This window comes from Meriones unguiculatus, chromosome 14, assembly GCF_030254825.1.
Source record: "Meriones unguiculatus strain TT.TT164.6M chromosome 14, Bangor_MerUng_6.1, whole genome shotgun sequence".
NCBI lineage: Eukaryota > Metazoa > Chordata > Mammalia > Rodentia > Muridae > Meriones > Meriones unguiculatus.
This window is the reverse complement of record NC_083361.1, coordinates 76,827,050-76,839,789: the sequence shown is the minus strand read 5'-3', so window position 1 is coordinate 76,839,789 and position 12,740 is coordinate 76,827,050. Positions and strand designations below refer to the sequence as shown.

Sequence of the window (12,740 nt, the reverse complement as noted above, 5' to 3'; positions counted from 1 at the left end):
TCACTGCAGTAAAAATAGTGGGAGGAAAAAGATTGGTGATGTCTTCGCCACAACGGTTCTCACAGCAACAGGGAAGAACTGCATCACTCACAGGGAAAAGCTGCAGTGACTTTTAGGATTTTTCTTTAATGTGTTTTGCATAAGCCACCTCCCCTTTGGAGCCTGCAGCAGTACTGAGGCTCTGGCAGAGTCACTGGGCATCTCTCCTGGGCAGTGAGGTGAGGGTAGAAGGTAAATTCAGAGAGAGGAATTAAAGAGCTAGGTTTTCTATTTTCCCCTCAATGATAAGCGTTCAGAAAGTGTCGTCACTTCTGACTAAATAGCTATTTTGGGCTGTCATTGTTTGTGGCTTTTTTAGGAAGAAAAGAAAGGCAATCTTAGTTTAAGCTGGAGACTGTTTAGCAATAAAAGAGAAGGGAGCCACTTAATTTGATTCCCAGCTCTGTCTGTCATAGTAGACTAGGTAATTACAAACTGTAAGGACTTGCAACATGACTGCGATTTCCAGGGCAGTTAAAAAAATCAACATGGATGATCAAGTTCTATCATTCCACAACTTTTGTTAATGGACTCAAAGCAGAACCCATCATTTCAGTTCATACTGCCTCCCTGCCCAGAGGTCATAACAGGTTACCTCTCCTGCAGGTCTGCCCGATAAGTGAACACAAACATAGCAACTGGATGCCGTGGTAAACAGCGTGAGGACTGAAAACTGCTTTTCTCCACTAGGGTTCAGAAGATTATTAGGAATTTTTTTTTTCAATTGATGAATTTACTGTACGTAATTTTTTTCATTAGAAACTGGAATAAAAGACACTTTATGCGTTTGCATTGCTTTTTTGATGGTACCACCCCGTACAGGAAGAGCAAAGGGAAGAGACCGCAAACGTTATAATCTCAGAGAAGCACACTGGTAAGGAATAGGCGAGAGTGAAGTCTGAAGAACTTAGGTGGGGTTTCAACTACGACTTTGACATGTGTATATTCCAAAGGAAGACTTATGTATGGCCTGGGAGACCTATTTAAGACTCTCAAGTGGGCTTACCTATCTCACAAAACCCCAATGCCGACAGGGGCTATACCTACAGATCTGCTGTTTAGTTTTAAGTATTTAAGGATACTGACTATTGTCATCTTTTCCTTGTAGGACATGAGGCATTAAGTTGCATCACAGGGTCTATTAGAAATGTCCTCCATGAATGGGCTGGGAAGATGCTTCAGCAGGGAAACGCACTGCAGCAAAGCTGGACAACCGGAGTTCAACTCCCATGACCAACAAGTAGAAAATGAACTCCTGTAAGTTGTCCTCTAGCCGACACACACACACATACACACAGACACACACACACACACACACACACACACACACACACACTATGGCACATAGAGATCACGTCATGCCTCCCTGCCAACCTACCCCACCACACAGTAAGTATGATTTTTAAATGTGGTCTCGATTCTCAGTCAAAGACTACGCTGTGGTAGTATATCCAACGAGAACAACACTGACAATTTGTAAAAGAAAATTCCTTTTTTAATTTATTTTTTTATTAAATACATTTTATTCACTCTGTAAACCCAACTGTAGCCTACTTCCTCTTCCCCCTCCCAATCCTACTCTCCCTCCCTCTTCTACTTTTATGCCCCTCCCCCAGTCCACTGATAAAGGAGGTTCTCTTCCCTTCCATCTGACCCTAGCCTATCAGGTCTCATCAGGACTGGCTGCAATGCCCTCCTCTGTGGCCTGGTAAGTCTGCACCACCACCCCTCAGGGGGAGGTGATCAAAGAGCAGGCCACTGAGATCATGTCAGAGACAGTCCCTGTTCCCATTAATAGGGAAGAGCCAAACTTTGGGCAGAGTACAAGGAATCCTATGAAAGAAGGAGGAGATAGAAAGACCTGGCAGGGACAGGAACTCCACAAGGAGAGAGAGAAAATAATGGGCACAGGGGTCTTTTCTGAGACTGATTCCCCAAAGGGCCATGCATGGAGATAACCTAGGAAAAAAAAAATTCTTAACTGGTTACATAGTTTTGGAGGGACCAGAGTAAATCTATGTGCCAATACCACAGGTAAGTAATCACAGAAAAAATATCCACATCAAACTGTTTGCCATTTGCAAAATAGGACATTATATAGCTCATTTTGTGGCTTAGAATATTAAAGATGAATCATGTCAGCAAAAACTCATTGAATCAATGAGTTAGGTATAAAACCCAAACCACAAACACATTAAAAGAAAACATAGTTTGGTTTTGTAATATTGGAGATTGAAGTTACAACAGAGAAGATAATTTTGACTATGAAAAAAAAATGAACCATCTTCTTTGGTAAAGTACGTACAATAGCAAGTTAAAAATAGCAAACTATCTGCAACAAATTTGATTGGAAATTCCTTAAAGGAATTTTCATAAAATCACCAAGAAAAAATAAAATGAAATTTAAAAGGCAAATAAAAAAGTAATAATTCACAAATGACTATAAGCCTATAAAAATGCTCTCACTCAGTGGGAAAAGTATAAAAATTTAAAATGTTGATTCCTTTCAATGTGATGATTTAACTTTTAAGAATATGATCTAAACACAGTGAATGAAACTCAAAACTCAAAGAACTAATAAAATGCAAAAAATAAAAAAAAAGGATTCAATCTAGGTGTGTGTGTGTATGTGTGTGTGTATGTGTGTGTGTGTGTGTGTGTGTGTATGGTGTAATGATGTTTGAGTGTACATGCTCACGTGGAGGCCGTAAGTGGAAAGACACTCAAACGTGTGTGTATGTAGGGATCAGATGTCAGTGCTGGGTTTCTTTCTCAAACTTTCTGCATCTTTTTTTTTTTTTTTTTTGAGGTAGGTTCTCTCAGAGAGGCTGGCACAATTTGGGTGGGCTGGCTGGCCTCTGAGCACAAGGAATCTACCTGACTGCTGCTTCCTCAGTCCTGGGATTATAGGACACACTATCATACCTAGCTTGTTTCCCTACGGTCACTTGGGGATCTGAACTTAAATCCTCATGCTTTTGCTGCAAGCACTTTACCAACTGAGCAATCTCTCTAGCCCCTTGATGGAAACTATAGCAAGTCTTTAAAAGAAAACTTACTTATGTGTTAGAGAGATAGGTCAGCTTTTAAGAGTTCTTGCTGCTCTTGCAAGGGACCTGAGTTTGGCTGTCAGAACCAACATTGCAGATAAGAGAGTTGACAACCAACTGTAACCCCAACCCAAAAAGATCTAATGACCTCTTCTGTCATCTGTGGACACATGTATAGATATGCATTCACACACACACACAGTAAAAACTAAAATGAATTTTAAAAAATAAAAGATTTGTAAATGAAATAAAATATAAGGCAGTATGAGAGTATAATTTGTTAAAAATATAATAGTAGTGATGTCTATTAATATTTAAAAATAATTCATATTGATGGGTACCGTTTCCTTATCCGTAAAACTGGGATGATGGACTACTAAGTTTGTTTTTAACATGTACTTAGAATAACTTGTAAGCTGAATTTTTTGTTTTACTTTACAATAAGACTGATTGGGTAATTATGACTGCTAAATAGTCACTTGGTTATACTTTAAAATAATTAGACTGAAATCTCTTAGGTGGGACCTATGTTTCAGTATTTTATAAAGGTTCCTACTTGGCTCCAATGTACAACTAATATTAAAATTAGTCCATAGATCGGGATTTATCAGAAAAGCCATTCAGTAAAGGAGTGAGTAGCAAATACCTCAGGCTTATACACCACATGATCTGTCATAGTTACTACACAATACTGATGTTCTGTCAGCAAAACAACCTGTGTAAATGCCTATGTGAGGGCCAGTATATACTCCACTTCTATGAAATTTCATTAACACTCATTAAAATTTGAATTCTATGCTATGTTATGTAATTGCCTTATTCCTGGTACAAACGAAATAAATAATTCTGAGTGGAAGCTCACCCTACAAGAACAGAAGCCAGTTGACCAAGGGACCATAGAGAACCAACACTATCCTGTACTTCCTGGAAGCAGGGCTTGAGCTTCCTGTCACAGAAAGAAAACAAAACAAACCTGGGTTTAGATCCATTTTCTGTCATTTCCCAACTGTGTGGCCTGGGGCTGGTTACATAACTCCTCTCTGCCACAGACTATTCCTCTGACAGACAAAGATTACAAACCTACTTCACGATAATGTTGCAGGAGCTTCTTGCTTTCCTACCTGGAGCAGAGTCAGGTTAATCACTGGTGGTTTGTAGTAGAAGGAGGGCCGGACTGACAGAGAGGAGGAGGTAAGTAAGACAATGCCCTCCCACTTTTAACAAGATTCTGTATCCCCAGGACACTGTGAGCTGTGTGACAATCCAGCATTTCTCTAGGACCTCTAAGCCGGTTTTGAAGGGATCTCAAGATGTTTATTCCTCTTATCCACCGTCCACCGGTTCACTGCCGATGGACTTTCTCAACGCTTCACTGGAAATTTTTTGAGATGATAATAATAACTAATCTACAGGCTACAAAGCACATCAAAGCATATTATAAGTTTTTGGTGAGGAATCTCTAAAAGTAAAAGATGTTGTATTACAAGTACTTTAAAGTATGAAGGGAAAGTGGCATCTCTTTGATGTGTTCTTATCTTAAAATACATATGTGTTAAATGTAAGTTGGGAATATATCTATATTTATGTTAGTATTTTATATTACTTAAAGGCTTTGCCATTTAATACACCATGAAGACCAAACAGCAATGGACTCTCTTCTATGCACACTACTGGGCTTGCTGGGATATTCTTGCCTCACTTCAAATTTTGAGTCTTGATTCTCATGCTATCACTGAGAATATTATGACTCTCTTATATCCAGGGAAGAAAACTGGCACAGTGCTTAGATAAAGGTTTTAGATGTAAACAAAAGTGATGGTTTTATCCCAATACCCAATTTTCCAATTCTCAACCACAGAGAACATTTCTCAAAAAAACTTGGTGCATAAAATGTGATTCCTAGATATTTCAGACATGTTGGTATTCGTAAACATCAGCATTTTAATGTCCAATTTATGAGTACAACAAAACAGTGGTAATAAAAACTCATCTGACAAAGAAATTCAAATTAAAGTGTAAAGGAGTCGTCGCGGAAGTTGAAATGTAGCTAGTTTTGAGGGAGATGGCAAAGGAAGACTCAAGCACTGTTCTTCATCTGCGCATGTAGGCAAACATGAACATGTGGATGAGCTGGCTCCTCAGTGTCACAAGTGCCCTTGTGACCAGGACGACATGATATTTTGAATTACAGTAAACTTTTGGTCAGCACTAAGCAGAAAAATGAACATATGACAGTAAAATGTCACATGACACAAAAACATGGAGTTTTGAAAATCTGGTGCACATCAGGTCTGTGGAAGGCTAGCTATGTGCACAGTATATTAGACAGAATTGAATCCCTGGCTCTGTCATCGTTTTCAAATTTCTAATCTAAACAAATGTCCAGATATCGGAACGGAGAGGGTGGAGGATCACTCTATAGCAAGTCTTCTCTCACACAGCCTTTCCCTGTCTTCCAACTCCTAACTAACTTCCAACAGTGTATTCCCCACACTGCTACTATCTCCGAGACGCTCCCACACAAATTTTTTAATTTTAATTTTTTCTTAAGAATTTATTCATTATACATCCTAACTGAAGCCCTCTCCCTCAACTACCCCAGTCCCACCCTCTCTCTCGCCCTCTTTCTTCCCCATCCCCTTCCCCTAGTCCACTGAAAGGGGGCGCTCTCTACTGTTGCCATCTACCCAAAGCTTGTTCAGTCTCATCAGGAGTCTCTTCCTCCATGGCCTGGCAAGGTTGCATCATCTGGGGCGAGTGATCAAAGAGCAGTCAACTGAGTTCATGATAGAGGCAGCCCCTATTTCCCTCACTCAGAGACCCACATGGAGTTTGGTACAAAAGACAATTTCCTTAACAGAACACCAACAGCTCAGGCTCTAAGATCTATGATTAATACATGGGACTCGTGAAACTGAAAAGCTTCTGTAAAGCAAAGGACACTGTCAACAGAACAAAATGACAGCCTACAGACTGGGAAAGAATCTTCACCAACCCTTCATCTGATAGACGTGTAATATCCAGAATATATAAAGAACTCAAGAACTTACACACCAACAAACCAAATAATTCAATTCAATGGCAGCAGGGAACAAAGTGAATAAATTATAATAAACATATATATAAAAAATATTTTATTTAAAAATAAAAAATGGGGTACAGAGCTAAGCAGAGAATTCTCAACAGAGGGATATTAAAAAACAGAGAAACATTTAAAGAAATGCTCAACATCCTTAGCCATCAGGGAGATGCAAATCAAAACAACCCTGAGATTTCACCTTACACCTATCAGAATGGCTAAGATAAAAAACTCAAGTGACAACACATTCTGTAGAGGATGTGAAGAAAGGGGAACCCTCCTCCACTGCTGGTGGGAGTGCAAACTCCCACATAGATTTACCAAATGCCACTACAGAATCTCAATGTGGCTAGTGCTGACCCTGCTAGAAACCCTTGAACACACACCTGGGAGCAAATGTAAGCACATGATACAAAAGTCTCTTCAAATCCCATGCTACAGTTACTCAGGACCCCATACGCGACCAGGAATAGCTAGCTATGTGTTTCTTTGGAGACTGTTTTGTGGCTGAGAAGTAGCTGAGGACCCTGACCTTTACACTGAGTTATGGCGCCGAATGATAGTGGAATGGACATATTTTACCGAAAAGAGAACAGATGAGGCTTCAGGGAAGTTCTGTCTCAAAACCTTTACACCTCTTGAAGACCTGATCCAGCTAACCCCTCTAAGATCTTGACTGATAACAGCTCTCCAGATTCCTTTCTTGTCAGCCTGCAACATGATTGTCTGTTCCTCCTTCTTCAGTATTTAACAATGAACTGCCTGTGCTGGTCACCTATTCCTTGCTATGCCTGGTATTTATGTCCTTAACCCCACAATAAAATTTTTAACAACAGAGAACAAGTATCAACCAAAAATCCGTTCCCTTGGGGAAAACGTTATCTTTTAAATTATTTCACAAACCAATGGATTGTCAAGTAGCTTACAAATAAAGGGAAAATCTAACTGTTTTCTTTTTTTTTAGCTAGGCTCAAACAGTGCCTGAAAATTTTATAGAGTCTTTGAGCAATGCCCTTCATACACTTCTGAAGGTGATTCCAACTTCTAGTCACAGCCTCATGCTTCAGAGCCTCCTCTACCCTCATTCCTCTTAGCAAATGACTGCCTTTCACTCCATGGAGAAAATAAACGAAGTCCTCGACCTCTTCCTCTAAATTGAAACTAAGGATGAGACACTTCTCTCATCCTCTCTGCCCTTCTGTTCAAGGCATCACTCACTCTACCTGGGGTCATCACCTTCACATACTCTCTGAGGGGCTAACTTCCACCCTGAGGCAGACCGGCACATCCATATATTTCTCTCTGTCTGATGCTTATCTGTGTACTTGTTGAGGACTCTCCAATCTTAAAAAGACAAACAAATATCTAAAACCAGCAATATCAAACCAAAATAACAAAAGTTATCTTGCTACCAGTATCACCATTATCCTTCATCACCAAAAAAGTTACAAAATGAGCTACATCACCACTTTTCCTCCTCCTGGCCTTTGGCATTCCTTCACACACAACCTAGTTTGTTTTTTCTTAATATTAGTTACAGTTTATTAACTTTGTATCCCAGCTGTATCCCATTCCCTCTTTCCCTCCCAATCTCACTCTCCCTCCCTCATCTCCTCCCTGCCCCTTTCCAAGTACACTGATAAGGCTCCTCCCCTTCCATCTGACCCTGGTTTATCAGGTATCTTCAGGACTGGCTACATTGTCCTAGTTTTAAAAGCCTTTTCTGAGAAGAAAAGATCAAGCAAAGAAAAGAGGGGAAAATGCAGATGGATAACATGAGGGTCCGAGTGGGAGGAGAGGAGGAAGGGGACTTAGGCCAGGGAATAAAGTGGTTAAATAAATAAATAATAAATAAATAAATAGGTAAAAGAAAGAAAAAGAACAGTCTTCTTAAGATAACAACCAAACGAGACACGATAAACTATAATAAGATGAAGCGAAAACTATCAATAAAAAAGCCAACCCCTCAGCATCTCCTTAACTTTAACTCCCTCCCCACCACACACACCAAGACAGGTTTCTCTGTGTAGTTTTGAGCTTTCCTGTACTCATACTCCCTTTGTAGTCCAGACTGGCCTCGAACTCACAGAGATCCACTGGTCTCCACCTCCCCATGTGCTGGGATTACAGGCATGCACCATGGCACCTGGCTCTGACTGACTCCACACACACACTCTACTAAGGTGGCATTGGCAGCTGACATGTCCATACAATAGCCATTCCTCTATCATCATTGTACATGACTTCTCAATATGTGCAGACAGCTGCTCAACTTTCTATTTAGTCTCACTGCACCCTGGGCTTACGAGCTCATGTTATATCACTCTGACTCTTCACTTTGGGCTCTTTGTTTTAATATCCTTATGCCTGAGTTGCCCAAAATTTAGTTTTAGGCGCTCTTTATTAAATGTTTCACTTAATTTTAAAATCAAGATGCTTTATACAGATTTCATGAACATTTTGTTTAAGTATGTAAATAATTAGACTTTAAAACTAGACTATGATCATAATTAATATTTATCATTGTTCTCATTCTCCATAACTGCTAAAATGCACATAAAAAATCAAAAGGCAGTGAGATCTGCAAACACTACCTTCCTCCCAAACCTCTCAATAATTTTTTCTAAGTATAGCCTGGAGTGGTTAATTATGAACAGACAGAAAATGAAAGCAACAATGTTATTAGTGGCAATTCTTCAAATTACTTAAGAACATTTGCCTTATGAGCAATCAATATAAGATACAGATAAATTATAAATATAGATGTAAGTATAACTCTTTGTGAGGTTTTTCATTTCTTGAAGTATTTTCAAAGTAAAATAGAATATTTTCAAAATTACAGTTTGATGCAATACTTGTACACAAACAGGTTAAATTTCCTATGAGTGTTAAAAATATTAAGTAGGGACACATGTAAGACATTTAACAATATAATTATCTATAAATGATAAAAATTTTAAAACTTTTTACAAATACAGAGGAACATTGGAAATTATTTTAGACAACTGGTACAGGGCCTGTGAAATTTCACTCAGAAGTCATATTAAGTAAGCTACTCAATCTGACAACAGTTATTCAAGCGGACAATGGCCAGACCACATGCAACCTAGCAATACAATCCGTGCAGCATATGACACAAGTGGCCAAGATTCACTGCAATGGCATGGCATCCATTCTCTCCTGTCTTAGCCTTTGCTCCCAATCAGGACAAGAAAGGACAACTGTTTCCCCAAACTAATCATAGGAGGTTTCCTTCTAAGCAGTCTGTCTGTGGTTTTCCAAGGCCAGTAATTTTCACATCGGAAAAGGCCTAGACTCCTCTCTATTAATTTCAGATGGTACAAACATAAAGATTACCAACATGGCTGCATACACATGAGCTGAAAAAGCTCAATACCAACAGAAATATCAAAGTGGATGGGGAAAAGCCCACATGGCCTCAACTCTACACAAAGAACTATAGGCAGCTAAGAAATATTGAGAGTGAAAGAAGTAGGCTTCAGGGGAAATTACACCAATTGAAAGTCCATTGCCAAATGGCCAGCCACCCGAAACATGCTTACAAATAATATTATACCAATTGATCAGGTTTTATCAGGAATATATATATATATATATATATATATATATATATATCATGTTTTATTAGGATACACACACATATATGCATGTAGTAACAATTAATGAAAAAGGAAGCTATGAATTTGAAAGAGATCAAAAAATGGTATATGATAAAGGCCTGAAGGGAAGACCAGGAAGTGAGAAATGTTGTAATTATGCTAGAACCTCAAAATAAAATACCCTTACCTACTTGTGAGTTCCTGAAAAATCAAATTGACGCTGGCTAACTTCCTATCTATATAGAAACCCTGAGTGAGCAACCTCTAATTATTAGATTTTTTTTGTTTAATTTTAATAAATATTTGCAAAAACTGGGCAGTGGTATTAGAGGATTGTTAATCGTAGTTTATCATGATTAATACCGATTTACCCATTGTCTTAGCATAATTAACAGCATGGCCTTTCCTGTGAAGAGTATCTTTATTCGAAATAAATTGCACAGACACTGTGATGTTAAGTAAATTTGTTCATTAGACAAAGGGATTAGCAGACGAAGTGATGTTGAGTAACTTGTCTTGAAGCGGCAGTAAGTGACAATGAAAAGTGGATTGGGGAATTTAGACACTGACTTCATTTCTCTCTGTTCTTGAAGACAACTGTCAGGTGAGCTGAAGAAGGCCCTGCTCTATACATAAGGATTTCTTTTTTTCTTTTTCTTTCTCTTTTTTTTTATTAATTCTTTGTGAGTTTTATATCATTCACCTTAGTCCCAATCATCTTCCCATCCCCTCATATCTGAGCCTGCAACCTTCTGCCCAAAATAAAAAGCATGTAAACAAACAAACAAACAAAAATAAACAAAACAAAGTATAGGAAACCTCTTATCCTTGTGGAGGAATTTTAATTCAGAACATGGTTGCTCTGGCAAGAAATCAAATCCAAAGACTGTCTAGGTCTGTGTGATCCAGTTGAAATATAAACATGCCTTTAATCCAGGAAACAGAGGCAAATGGATCTGAGTTCAAGGCCAGCCTGGTATAGAGCAACTTTCACATAAAGAAAAGCTTAGGTCCAGGCATAGTGGCACATGCCTTTAAACCCAAACAATGGAGGGAAAGTTAGTTTACAGAAGGAACCACCCATGTTTGAAAGTGACGTCTAATTGAGTGGCAGAAAAAGGGACAAATCAGAGTAGATTTGACAGTAAAGGATATGCCCAACTTTCACGAGAAGAGAGAAGAAAGGAAAGCTACCTAAGGGACAATGCGGAGTGAGAAGAGGCAGTTTTATCAGGACAGTAGAGAGAGAAAGGTTGCATAGAAAGATCACAAGTGACTATGGAATAAGTCAGAGAACGAGGAGGAGCCAAGAGATTAGAAAAGATTTCTGGAGTTAGTTTGAGGCCAAGCAGAGCAATTCAAAGCCCAAGAGAAATGCCAGATTGAGTAAATTGTCTGGTAGAGGAGTCTGAGCGAGAACAGCTTGAGTTGAACCAGCTATCCCAGAGCTCACTAAGAACAAGGGAACTCTCCAGCACTGCTCCAGCGAGGCCACCTAGTGCCACCATGGGCAGTAGGCAGGGTCAGCTGTCCTGCTCTCATGCCCTCTGGCCTACTCACCTTTGGCCACACATCCAGAGCCAGCTCTATTGTGCTGCCCAGTAAAGGCACAGGGCCCACTCTCCTAAGTACAGAGCTGGACGCTCTCCTGCTCTCACACTCTTGTCTTCCAAATCAGGGTCAGCTCCACTGTGCTGCCCAGGAGAGGTGTAGGATCCACTCTCCCCAAAACCATTGAAGGGCAGGGCAGGCTCACCCCGTTCCCATGACCCCTGGGCCATGTCACCCTTTAATAAATAATACGCGGGGTTTGAAGCATTCTAGTCTTCTCCACAGAGCATTGCAGACACCCCTGCGGGTGTCTGGTACATTCTCCTCCTTTATGGAAGACATTCCCACAGCACGCTAACTTCCACGGCATTTCTATTTTCCTTTCTCTCTCTGCTACATGGTAGGCCACTCTGTACATTTTCAGACTTCTAGGTTTCCTCTAGCTTCTCTTCGTTGAAAGGAATTCACTGTTGCCTACTTTTGTACGATCCACCATTGTGTGTAAAAAGAAAAACCATGACATAGGAACTTATGAAGATAGACTAGAAAGCAGAAGATGGCAAAGGGCAGGGCTTGACTGAGTCAGTCCAGAATAAGAATTCTTCAATTTGCTGATCACAAATATCCCATTTTCAAGTGAAATTATACATTTTATCACTTAAAATTTCAGCTTACATAAATACATTGCTTTGCCTTAAGGCTGGCATATTTGGAGTAGAGTAACTTGGACTAAGGAGAAAATCAGAAACAAAATAGAAACAAAATCAGAAATAAATAGGCTTAAACTGGAAGGTTCTATCAAGATGGTAGAGGCAATTTCTCTTCAACTCACCAATATAAACCTAGCTAGACACTTGCCAGGTACAATATACATATCATGACCTTGAAGAGTTATGTAATTTTTTTTTCAGAGCTTTAATGGCGCTGTTTGTGAAACATAAAAAAATAAAATCACATTGTAGGATTTTATAAAAATAAAATAAAAATAAAATCCTATAATGTGATTTTATTTAATAAATTTGCAATTTAAATAGAATTGAATGTAAAAAATCCTAACAGATGCTTCCTATGTAGTACATGTTAGATAAAAGTTAGTACTATTGTTTTTATTTCTGTTGTTTCCTCTAAGGTCATATTTAAGGGGACATATTGAGGAAATCTTCTGCTAAGTGCTTCCGGCTAATGTATTCTGATTATTTACACTTAGATAGGTCTCAAATTAGACTACAACCTGCTTAGCTGTCACTCACATTTATGCGTTTTTAAGGTTAGCAGCATCTGCACTGAGCTAAGAATATGCTTGATCTCTGGGAGATTTCATACTGATTTTTTTTTCCACTGTTCTAACAACTTTTCATTCCAAGAAGATTAATAAAGAAAAATCTTTGGCTGCCTGTGGGT

The 12,740-nt window shown here is 39.1% G+C and overlaps 1 protein-coding gene across 10 annotated transcripts in view; it reads right to left on the bottom strand.

Moving 5' to 3' along the window:
- Positions 1 to 12,740, bottom strand: part of Dlg2 (discs large MAGUK scaffold protein 2) — a 1,917,798-nt gene that overhangs the window by 1,320,493 nt on the left and 584,565 nt on the right. The gene's annotated exons all lie outside the window — the stretch shown is intronic.